The sequence below is a fragment of the Henckelia pumila genome, unplaced genomic scaffold, assembly GCF_033568475.1.
Source record: "Henckelia pumila isolate YLH828 unplaced genomic scaffold, ASM3356847v2 CTG_525:::fragment_3, whole genome shotgun sequence".
Classification (NCBI taxonomy): Eukaryota; Viridiplantae; Streptophyta; class Magnoliopsida; order Lamiales; family Gesneriaceae; genus Henckelia; species Henckelia pumila.
In genome coordinates this window covers 1,257,131-1,270,375 of record NW_027331857.1, presented here as the reverse complement: position 1 = coordinate 1,270,375, position 13,245 = coordinate 1,257,131, and the positions used below count along the sequence as shown (strand labels likewise).

Sequence of the window (13,245 nt, the reverse complement as noted above, 5' to 3'; positions counted from 1 at the left end):
GTGCCGTGCCCGCATCGCAGTCCACTCGATAGTCTTGCCCCTCGATCTCAATGAAATACACCTCACCTGAAAACAATAAGTGTAGTGAGTCTAAAAGACTCAGCAAGAATATGGGGGGGGATAACGAGTACTACGTAAATACAAGCACACGCAGATTAAAAATATCTTGATAATAAAATAATTTGTTCCATTAATTTGAATAAAATATACTTCTAAAATGAGAGAACATGAATATAACATATGCATGGCTAAGTCATTTATAATCAATGTAACTGCATAAACTGTACTGAAACGTAGTCATAAAAACTGTGAACTTAGATCCTTGATTGTGACTCTGTGATTTCGATCATGATCATGGCTGCAGTGCACTATGCCACAACGGAGTCAGGATAACACCTAACCCGTCTTGCCCTATGGTTGGTAAGGGAAGCCAAGATTTCTCCCAGCCCCACGCATTACACATGAATAGTTGGTAATGGAAGCTAAACATCTCCAGCCCCACACATTACACATGAATAGTTGGTAAGGGAAGCTAAACGTCTCCAGCCCCACACATTACACATGAATAAATGTAGTCACAATCATCTCACTTCGTTCAAAATATTTTCTTTCCTTCTTGAATATGGGACTTAGCATGCATATGTAAATATGATGTGCATGTAAATGTTAATCAATAATCATGCATACGACTCACACATGGATGATCGGAATGGTGATTTAGGAGACAAACCAAAGGACGGGAAAACTAAACCATAATGTAGCGCTTATGACAAATTCGAACGGTTCACCCGTAAAATTTGTAACTTGCTCGATTCTTAATCAAAAAAGATTACGCTTGAATTCACGACTCCATGACACTTAGAACTAAATATAGAAGTCCTCCTCGAATTATTATTCATATCCAATCATTTTATAAAAATCCAATTTCGGGCAGCAACCTATGACTTTAAAATTCTGCACACATTCATTGAAAAATCTAGAACATCACCAAAACTTAACCGAATTAATTTCCGATTGAACCGACATAATCCCGACATCTAAAAAGAGTTCCAGATCCGAGCCCATAACAAAATATCACCTTTAGCCCTGCCTTAAACATATATTTCCGGACAGCCACCTCTTTATAGTTCAAAATCTGCACTTAGCCATTCGAGCGCCTAGAACTCGACCAAGACTTAACCAAATAAATTCCCGCTTGAACCGACATATTCCCAACATCTTAGACTAATTTCAGATCCGAGCCCTTGACCAAAACCCGAGTTTAATCCCTGTTTTAAAACCAGTTCCCGGACAGCCCCAAAGTAGCCAAAATTCTTCTCATGCCAAACTTTATACTTGATCATTAACTTATCTATTTGTCTTCCAATTTCCAAGCCATTATCCTAAGGTCATGACCAACATATAGGCTCATTCAAAACTCCATAAAACTCACCACAAACCAGCTCAACTATACACGAAAATGGCACCCCCTTCTACACCCCAAATCGAGACCAAGCCTACTCTAGTGCGAATGATCCCCACTCCATCTAACAAACTTACTTCAAGTCATCCTAGTTGCTACCATGTGAACTACATATCATCCATGGTAGCTCTAAATCACCATCCAAATCAACACACAAGCAAACAATATTCTCGAATCACATACAATGAAATTTCTGGAATTTTCGAAAACTTAACATCAAGACATTCAACATTTTAATTTCATACTCATTTCAAATCCCATCACACAATCACAAATATCGAATTTCTCAAGCATGAATGAAAAGAAAGAAAAAAAAATAACAGGGCATTCTCGGCCAAGGCATAAAACCGAGCAGGGCCTAAGAATTTCATTTTCGAAAACTTCATGGAAATGCAACAACAAGAGTACTAATCTAGATAAATAAGAGAAAGAGCCATATACTTGCCTTAGCTTCAACAAAGAAAATCGAAGGGACAGAGGAGCTCGATTGAGCTATGGCCAACGCGAGCTGGAAAGGGCTGAACACCAAGCTCGAACGAAGAGGAAGCAACTCGATCAGCTGTCATGAGGAAGATTCGCCGGAAAAGACACGGGAAATGGTGTGCTGCGGCGACGGAAAATGGAGTAGAAGGTGAAGCCGATGGGTTTGGTAGGAGAGTAGAAGAGAATGTCGCGTAATGAGTATGTGTTTAGGCATGAGTTGTGTGTGTGCGTGAGTTTTAGGTGTATTTTGGGTGTAAAATGTTGGAGGCTAGGGTTAAGTCTTGAGTCTAAGTGTAAGTTGAGAGTATATGCATAGGTGTAAGCATATAAAATGTGAGTGTGTATGAGTGTTAGGAAAAAGTGCTACACATTTTAAAGAAGTGCTAATCCAACTAGCGATTTAGGAATTAAAAATCAACACTTTAAATTAATTGATGTCGCAGCGATAAATAAGATTTTTAAACAATAAACAGAGCAGTTAAAATAATTTAAACATGCTAGACTAATGTTTAAAAATAATTTAAATAAAAACACAAACGGAAATAAAAACCTTTAAAATGATTTGAACAATTAAAAATGATTTAAATAAATAAGCTAGACTTTTAAAATAATTTAAAATAACTAACCGCTAACTTAGACTATTTAAAATAAATAAGTTGGACACTCAAAATATTTAACCAAATAAGCTACACAATGAAAATCATTTAAATATGCAAGTTTAAACCTTTAAAATATTTAAAACAAATAAATTGCACAATAAAATCATTGAATAAATAATCAAATATTCTATTAGCACGCAATTCAAATAAAGAATTTAAATCAGATAAACTTAAAAATAAAAAACATAATATTTATTAAATTAATGCATGCGATTTAGTAGATTGGATTTTAGGCGTCACATAATTAATCTTTTAACTACATCACCTATTTTACAACCTCCTGATTGGTCTTTACCATTTGAATTAATGTGTGATGCAAGTGATTATGCAGTAGAAGCCGTGTTAGGACAAAGAAAAGAAGGTAAACCTTATGTGATCTACTATGCAAGTAGAACCTTAAATAGTGCCCAAATCAATTATTCAACAACTGAAAAATAATTACTTTCAGTAGTATTTGCATTAGATAAATTTCGATCCTATTTAATTGGTTCTACTACTATTGTTTACACTGATCATTCTACCATAAAGTATTTATCAAATAAACAAGATGTTAAGCCAAGATTAATACGATGGATTTTGTTGTTACAAGAATTTGATCTTGTAATAAAAGTTAAAAAAGGAAAAGAAAATGTAGTAGTCGATCATTTATCAAAAATAATTTTTGAATCATCTCAAAATAAAATACCAATAAATGAAAATTTTCCGGATGATCAACTATTTTATGCTACTACTATGCCTTGGTTTGCTAATATTGTAAATTTTCTTGTGACAAATAAAATGCTTTCTCATTGGAGTTCACGAGATAAAAATAAATTCTTGAAAGAAATCAAAAAATTTTATTGGGATGATCCTTATTTGTTTAAGTATTGTCCTGATACGCATTCATTTATTCAAAGATACACATTCATTTTGCAAATCTTATGAAAATTGTCAGAAAATAGGTTTAATTTCAAAACGAAACATGATGCCTTTAAATACAATCATGATTATTGAAATATTTGACAGTTGGGGAATAGATTTTATGGGTCCATTTCCATTATATTTTGGATTTACTTATATTTTAGTGGTTGTAGATTATGTTTCAAAATGGATTGAAGCAATTGCATGTAGAACTAATGATCATAAAGTTGTGATAAAATTTTTGAAAGAAAATATTTTTAGTCGATTTGGAATACTTAGAGCTATAATCAGTGATGGGGGAAGTCATTTTATAAATAAATCGTTTTCTTCGTTGTTAAGAAAATATGGTATTACACATAAAGTTTCTACTCCATATCAACCTAAAACGAATGGTCACGTTGAACTTGCAAATAAAGAAATAAAACAAATTTTGGAAAAAACGGTCAATCCAAATCGAAAAGATTGGTCTTTAAGATTAAGTGATGCATTATGGGCATATAGAACTACATTTAAAACATCATTGGGGATGTCACCATATAGATTAGTTTTTAGTAAGCATTGTCATCTACCAGTTGAAATTGAACATAAAGCTTATTGGGCAATTAAAACATTTAATACTAATTTAGATGATGCGTCTAAATTAAGAAAATTGCAATTAAATGAACTAGAAGAATTAAAAAATGATGCATATGAAAATGCAAATATTTATAAAGATAAAACAAAAGCCTTTCATGTTAAAAATATTATGAGAAAATCTTTTGAAATCGGACAAAAAGTTTTACTTTATAATTCTCGCTTGCATTTGTTTCCAAGAAAACTTAGATCACGATGGTCTGGACCATTTATTGTTAAATTTGTCTATCCTCATGGTGTTTTTGATGTTGAAAATCCTAAAAATAATAATGTATTTAAATTTAATGGGCAAAGACTTAAACCGTTTATAGAAAATGAAATTCTTAATGATGAGTTCATGCCTTTATATGATCCAAATTAATTGTTACTTATATCTTTATTTTATTTTTGCAGAATTGAGTTCACTTCCCGGTTAAGTGGCGGATAACGGTACTCCGTGACAACTTTTAGTCGGTTTTATTTCCATTTCCCAAAATAATTGAATATATATATATATATATTAATTTGGATGTTTGTATTTTTAATCTTCGTAAATATTTTCGTGGTATAACTGATAATAAGTTAAAAAATATTTATAAAGCTAGATGCGAAAGATTACATTTACTTATGTCGTATAATATTCCTGATGATATTCGCTTTATTATTGAAGAAAAGGTTCGACTTGATGGGGAAGCAAGTAAGATCATTATTAAACAAATGCCTGGATTTGGAAAAAGTACTTACGCTAAAAAACGTAGAGCTAAAAATATAGGTAAATGTTACAAATGTGCATGGTGGACTTGTCACGGACATTGTAGGAATGTTGGAATGACATCCGCAAACAGAGAAGATAAAATATTATTCATTAGGAATGGGCTGAGTAAAGAACCATTGAATCTACTTCTAATGTCTCTTGAGACGCATTCTAGTGGATACGTGCAAAATAAACTTCTTAAATTGTGGACAAAATTTCTTTATGAGAGGGATCATTATATAGATTGTCTTGCATTTAATGTGGATACCGTATGTCGTCTATCAGAAGAATTGGGTATTTCAACTCCAACGAGAAGAGATAGATGGTATTATCCCCGATGGTAACATATATCTTTCACTTTTTATGTATGTATGTGTTCTACTATTCATATTTTGACTTTTCGTACAGTTTTTTTTCTATAAATTCATGCTTGAATTTTCTTTACATATAAAAAAAAAAAGAGTGTGAGAGAGAAATAGAGAAAAGAAAAAAAAATGGCAGGATCTTCTTCACAAAAATTGAAAAATATTTGTCTCTTTTGTGGTTCTAGTATCGGAAAGAATGAAATATTTGTTGATGCAACAATTACTCTTGGAAAAAAGTTAGCAGAGAGAAAAATTCACTTGGTATATGGAGGAGTCAATATTGGGTTAATGGGATCTATTTCAACAGCAGCTCATCTTGGAGGTAGTCAGGTTTTGGGTATTATTCCTACAGCTTTAGCTGAAGAAAATATTACAGGTGTTACGGTTGGGGAAGAGTTGAAAGTTTCATCAATGTACGAGAGAATAACTAAAATGATAGAAAATTATGATGCTTTTATTGCCTTACCAGGTGGTTTTGGTACTTTAGAAGAAATTTTTCATGTTGTTTCTTAGGCACAACTTAATATCCATAATAAGCATTTTGGCTTGTTGAATATCAATAACTATTATGATGGTTTGTTGAATTTTCTTGAGGCAGCTGTGGAACAAAATTTCATTTAAGAAAATTCACGTAGGATGCTCATCTCTGCTTCAAATGACGACCAATTAATTGATGATATCCAAGCTTTTGTTCATCAACCTGATTCGGCTATAACAAAGATCAATTGGTATGCCAGCCAGTAAGAAAAGAAAACTTGATCATTGATTCAACATGTCGTGAAATGGTTTGTGTTTGTTCTTTATTTTCAATAAATCTCAGGTGATATCTCTTTCGTCATTTACTATTTATTCGTTTTGTTTTAAAAACAATGTCAAATTCAGATTTGGGGGAGGGTTTATCTTTAAAAAAAAAATTTTAAAAAATATTTCTATAATAATATTTATTTTTCTTTTTCAATGGCAGAGTAAGAAAAGAAAAACTCCTGACACGCATTAGTTTTTATTTATCATATTATCATAATAGTTTAGATTTTAATATTCCGTATGTATTTAAATTGCAAACTACTAAGAAAATGAAGTCTTTTTGTATATATGTTTATTTATACTTATTTCTATAAATTTAATATAAAATATATAATTGATGGGATATATGTTATAAATAATATATAATTGTGTGTTTTCAAATAACATATTTTCTAAAATTTTTATGAGTATATAGTTAAAATGATATTGATTGAATGAATAATAACATGTATAATTGAAGGAATTAATTTGTAAAAGTGCAATATATACTAACATAAATTTTGTGAGTGAGAGGTGAGAATTGAGAAAACAACTTATAAAATTTTATTGATTATTAAGAAATGGTTGATTACTAGATTAAACCCATTTTTAAAAAAATAAAAATATTGTGCAAATAAAAATTGGTTGCAAAGTTGTTTGAAGTTTGATTGTAATAATGTAAAGTATTAATATCTCTACTTTAATTATCAATGTAATAGATTTACCTCATAACAAAATAAACAAATAAATAAATTTTGAAAAAAAATGTTACATTTTCAAAGTTTATTGGAGGTATTTGGTTATATAAAATCAATTTTGCAGCCAACCAAAAAAGAAAAAAAAATAGAAAAACAAAAAAACAAATAGGTTTATTATTTGTAAATTATCCTATCTTATTTTAAATATTAGGTTATTTGATTGTCTATTTTACTAGCCATTTTCAATGAGCTTATAATTTTATTCCAACTCCATGAGTGAAAAACAGCTATATATGAAATATCATAACCCGAGAGAATATGGAGTTGAGACTTTTACATTAATATTCCTGATGATATACATGTTATGAAAATGATTTCTATTATCATTTTAATTATATTATTCTCAAAGTTTTAAGAAAATATTTATATAAAAAATTATTTATATTTAATATTTTGATATTGTGTGAAATATATATGTATAACCCATCCAATTATATATTAATATATTAGTTGATAAAAAGATTTATAAATAAACATATAATCACCTTATAAGTGTATTTTAAAATTTCAAAGTTTGCAAATTGAAAATATATAATAAGGAATAAAAATCTAACTTGTGATTTTATGATATTTTATTACTAAGTGACTAGTAATAAACCAGTTTGGGGGTGTGATAAAACTTAAAATTCGTAATTATTTATATGTTAAAAGTTGTGTTTTAAAATTAAAGTTTCATTAAAATTATGAAGTTGTATTATTTTAGTGTTATGTGTTTATATTTAAATGTTTTACTAAAAATATTGTATTTTACGGTTTGCGCAGGTTTGATAAAAATAAAATTACTCAAGCTACAGAGGTCATATTGGAGTAATCTTAAATCCTGTAGAATCAAAAAAGAGACATCTTCAACTTTGTAGAAGACAAGAAATTTCAAAAACCTCATTAAGATGATCAAATTATCAAAAATAAAAAAAAAAGACAGATTTACTTTTACTATGACCAGCTTGTAGTAACAATATCATAACTATTTCACCTTTTACCCAAAAGAGGTGAATTATATATCCAAACACATGTAAACAAAATTTTCTACGTGTTCTATGTTGAATGGAAAGGCTGAATCAGTGGTATAAGGCATCAAACATGCCAATTAAAGTTGGGTCATGGTATTGACATTCAAGGAGACAAGCACCCACCAACTTTACTATTTCACATTTAATGAGCCTTGAACTCTTACTCTCATTTGGCCTATAAATAGATGTGTTGTATAAGCTTTGAAGTGTGCAAAAGTCTAGAGAAATTCCTCACTTGTAAAATAAATATTGTGTGTGTAAGAATAAGAGTTCGAGTGTGCATATTTCTCCAAGTTTAAGTATGAAATTTCTTTTATCCTTACTCTTGAGTCTTATGTTCATGGCAAGCTAAATTCTTTTATGTCAAGGTGAAAAGGATTCAATGTTGGTCAAGTAAGATTTTTTTATTTTGTATATTCTTTCCTTTTCTATTTTTATTTTGTTTTACTAATTGATCTTTATTTGTAGGTATAATTTGGATGATTTATTGTTATCTATTTACATCAAATACTTTGTACCTTAAATGTGGCTACCTTGATTTGTTGTCTAATATGATACAATAAATATTACAATAATTATATAATATAAATATATGTATCAATTTATAATAAAGTCATATATATTATTTAGACAATAGTGTGGCTTTGCCGGTTGTTCTAAATAATATATTGTGATTTGATCTAACATTTACTTTTTCGCAACTAACATTTACTTTCTCGCATCTAACATTTACTTTTCTGCCACTAAAATTTACTTTCTCGCAACTAATATTTACTTTCTCACATCTAACATATATTTTTTCGCAACTAACATTTACTTTCTCGCATCTAACATAAAAAAAATCATATATTTTATTTAGACGATAGCGTGGCTCTGCCGGTTATTCTAAATGAAATATGGTGATTTGATCTAACATTTAATTTTATGTCAATTTATATTTATGCATTTATATATATATTATGGGTACTATGTATTAAATATCGGTTAATCTGATATTAATATAGTGGAAACTATATTATATGATTTACTTGTTTAAATATTTAATTGTTCTTTTATGTTTATATTTATTTTAGTTTCTTTTATTTATTTTTTGTTAACCAATCTTAAATAAACCAACAATGAACCTTTGAAGCCTTGACAATTTTATAATTTGTGTATTTGAAGTTTTATAATAATATTTCCATCTATAATATATCATTGCTAAAATTAAACTTATAGCATCCTCTCCGTGGATGGATCTCGTACTCACGAGTATATTACTTGCAGACAACCTACACTTGGGTGAATTACAATTTATGGTGTAGCATTTATCATACAATTTCTTTTCCCGTAACTTCTGCAAAATAATTCTCAAGTGTTGTGCATGATCATCCATATCGTGTGAATATACTAGGATATCGTCAATAAAGACAATCACGAATTTATCCAAGTATTCACGAAACACACGATTCATCAAATCCATAAAGACTGCAGGTGCATTCGTCAGACAGAATGGCATCACCAAGAATTCATAATGTCCGTACCTGGTTCGAAAATCAGTCTTAGAAATATTTGAGTCGCGAACACTCAAGTGGTAGTATCCTGACCTCCGATCAATCTTCGAGTCGACAGAAGTACCCGGCAACTGATCAAACAAGTCATCAATGTGTGGAAACGGGTACTTGTTCATGATGGTGAAACGATTCAACTGCCTATAGTCAATACATAGCCGCATCAACCCATCTTTCTTTTTTACAAACAGGATTGAAGATCCCCAAGGAGAAATACTTGGGCGAATATATCCTTTATCCAAAAGATCCTGTAACTTTTTTTTCAACTCTCGCATCTCCGACGGAGCTAGACGATACAGTGCACGAGATATCGAAGAGGTTTCTATCAACAGATCAATACCAAATTCTACCTCCCGCACCGGAGGAAAACTAGGAATCTCATCAGGAAATACATCAGGGAATTCACTAACAACAGGAATATGCTCAATATCATGACTACTCAAGGTTGAATTGATCAAGAAAAGGATCAGGACCATGCAGGACAGACATACCAGCTATTTTAACACCAAGAGTAGACCATTGCATTTTGAGGTAGGAGAACATGTTTTCCTGCGAGTATCATATTTCCGGAAGGTGATGAGATTCGCTCTAAGGGGCAAGTTGGCGCCAAGATTCATTGGTCCATTTGAGATACTAGAGAAGGTTGGAGACGTGGCTCACCATTTGGCGCTACCACCGTATCTCTCTAGAATTCACAATGTGTTCAACGTATCGCTGCTTCGTCAGTATATTGCAGATGAGTCGCACATTTTGCATCCGAAAAGGTTCAATTAGAACACGATTTGTCGTATGTAGAGAGACCGCTCATGATTCTTGACAGGAAGGACAAAGTTCTTCGGAATAAACACATTCCTCTAGTCATGGTTCAGAGAGGTGACTTGGGAGTTAGAGAGTTGTATGCGTTCGGAACACCAGAAGTTTTTTTTATTGTAATTTTATTTGTGAATTCAGTGTATTTATAACTGATTGAATTGAGAAATTTTTTTCCAGTGTTCTTTTATTCTGATTATCTTAGTCTGGATTTCGAGGATGAAATCTCCTAAAGTTGGGGAGAATGTAGTAGCCCGACTTTTAATTAAGTTAATCAACTTCCTAAACATGGTTAAGGGTTCCTAAGTGAGTTTAAGAAGTTGAAATATGGATTTGGATTGATCGGCAATGATTCCAAGGGCTTCAAGTTAAGGGACAGTTCGGAAGCTCCGAAGAGAAGTTCGGAAGTAATTTAGTACTTCGGAGGCAGAGGGTGAGTTCGGAAGCTCCGAACCCAGGATCAGAAGGTTTGATCGCCTTTGGATAAGAAAGTATAAGCTTTTTGATTTGTGACTTGATTGACACAGATCAAAAACTCTGAACCTCCAATTCGGAATGTCCGAACTTTTTCGGCAGCAGTGTGTTGTCCAATCAGGGACACACGTTCGATAAATGGAGATCGAAAGCTCCGATAGAGAGATCGGAAGCTCCGATCGAGGGATCGAAAGGTCCGATCGTTGCCTATAGATAGGGGTCGATAGATTCATTTGCAAATCGCCAAGTCACTCATTTCTCTCTCGTTTTTGGTGGTTTAGCAAGGCTTCCGGGCATCGTCTTGTAGGCCAAAATGCTACCGGGATCGTAGCAAAGTTGTGACTAGGTTTTGAGGTCATTTCATCAAAGGACTAATGATAGAAGCGGATATAAGTCTAGACTCTGATTATATTCTGTGAGTAGCTATTAGTCTAGTTAAGGATTTTAGTAGAAAAAAGTGATATGATGATTATCTGCTTATAGGCTTGGATAAGAGAGCCAGTGTTGCTAGATTGCTTGAGTTGCTTAATAGAGGTAAAGATGTACTATCCGAGATATCTTGGTTGAGTATGCATGTTCTATGCTTACATGGTTTATATGACATGACTCATGTGCATTTATTATGCAACGGTTATTATTGTTACTCGCATTATCATGTTGAGCCTATACCTTGATATTACCAGTACAGGGGTTGCTCAGCCCCGAGTTATTTGTGGATGGATTCTGTGGATTTGGGGCTGGGTGTGGGAGTAATTTATGGTATGGGAGTACCTTATGTCATGATGATGGAGACTGACGCTACATCGCATCAGGGGTTGCTCAAAAAATGGGCACCATGGTATGTAGCACACTGGGCCGTTACATCATGTTGAGCCTATACCTTATTGTATGGGAGTATCTCCTGATGCGATGGCCCAGTGTGCTACATACCATGACGCCCATTGTTTGAGCAGGATTTTCTACCGTGATAGATTTTCGGTTCCATTTCATTTGCATCAGCATTCATGAAATGTGTATACTCATACTTTTGTACTGAGCGTTTTTAGCTCACGTTCTTGTTTTTTGATTCTAGACACCCCATTCTACGGGGAAAGGCTTAGGTTGGACGGATCGGGAGGTAGCGGTCGTTGAGCTGCAACAGGGTTGGATTTGTACCATACCAGGTTTCTATTAGTGAATTTTTAGTATCTTCGATGGGGTTGAATAACATTTGGCTACACTTGATTTCAGTACCGGTTGTATTCCACCGGGGTTTTTAAGTTGTATCATTTTAGTTTTCGCTGGTTTTTATTGATTATTTCTTTAAGTTATTTATTGCATGCTTAAGCTTTGATTAGTTAATGATTCCGAAATAGTTCACTACAGGATTTCTATTATAGTCTCAGTTATGCTTGCCATTTTTTGAGCCATGTTTGGCTCGACTGGTCCTCCAGTCGTGCCTTACACTTGATCTCTTTGGCACATATCATAGGCCGAACTTCATGTGATTGTTCTTGAATTTAAATATTTTATCATTTTGTGGGGCAGGGTTACTTTGTTCATGTAGCAAACTGAATTTAACAAAATAAATGTGTTTTCCTTTGCACATATCCAGTTTTGGTCGAGTATCAACTTTAGAAATGCTCTTGTCATTTTTAAAACCCAGACCAGTTTTGTCTCTAGCTGGTCTCTGTAGTTCTTGCATTTCAGTTAAGGTGACTGAAGAATTGTTCCAAGTCTTGAACAGTTTAGTCAGCTTCAGATTTTCTGATTCTAACTACTGAATCTCAATTTGTATCATGTCATTCTCAGTCCTCAGCTTAGCAATCTCTGCTTCTAGATTTAGCATGTCAACTGAATTTACCCAACTGGGTTCAGTCTTGGGATCTGGTAGATCACTTTGGATAGATTTTACTTCCTCAAATGACAGGAAAAGCCTTTGATACTCATTAATCATTTAATGTAATGCATCAATTAACTCTTCACGTGTAAAGTTACTAAAATTGAAATCAAATGCTTGCTTGTTGGTAGATTCCAATTCTTGATCAGTTTTGGTTTGCTGGTAGATAATCTCTTCTTCATCATTAGAGCTTGTGGATGCTTGGTTATCATTGCTCATAAGACACATGGTTGGTTCATCAACACTTTGACTTGATTTACTATATGAACAACAAGATTATTCAATTTTCTTACCAAACTCGATCAATCTTTCCCAAATGTTCTTGGCAGTAGAACATGTCCTGATCTTTCCAAATATGTAATCATCAAGAGTGTTGAACAAAAAGTTCTTGGCAACATTGTCAAGATTGGACATCATCTTCAATTTGGATGTCCATCGACATCTTGGCTTGTAATTTTAATTGGTCCATCAGTTATGACAAACTACATATCATCATTATATCACCAAATGAGCTTGTACTCTTATATTCTATTCTTCAAAATCTTCAATAGAGAACATGGGAATGATGCTTATAGAATCCATCTTGAAATATAAATGTTCAGAGACGAGAAAGAACCTCGCTTTGATACCACTTGTAGGATCGGTTGAGGTCTTATAAACCACTGTTGTATTGATAATGTCTGCTTTCCACTAAAGTGAGTTCAGTTCGGTTGGAAACTGAACTATTTCTTTCTTGTGTGTCTATA

The 13,245-nt window shown here is 32.5% G+C and overlaps 1 pseudogene; it reads left to right on the top strand.

Moving 5' to 3' along the window:
* LOC140873083 (uncharacterized) overlaps positions 1–5,856 on the top strand; it is a 45,447-nt pseudogene extending 39,591 nt beyond the window's left edge.
* Positions 5,857–13,245: the final 7,389 nt, after the last annotated feature.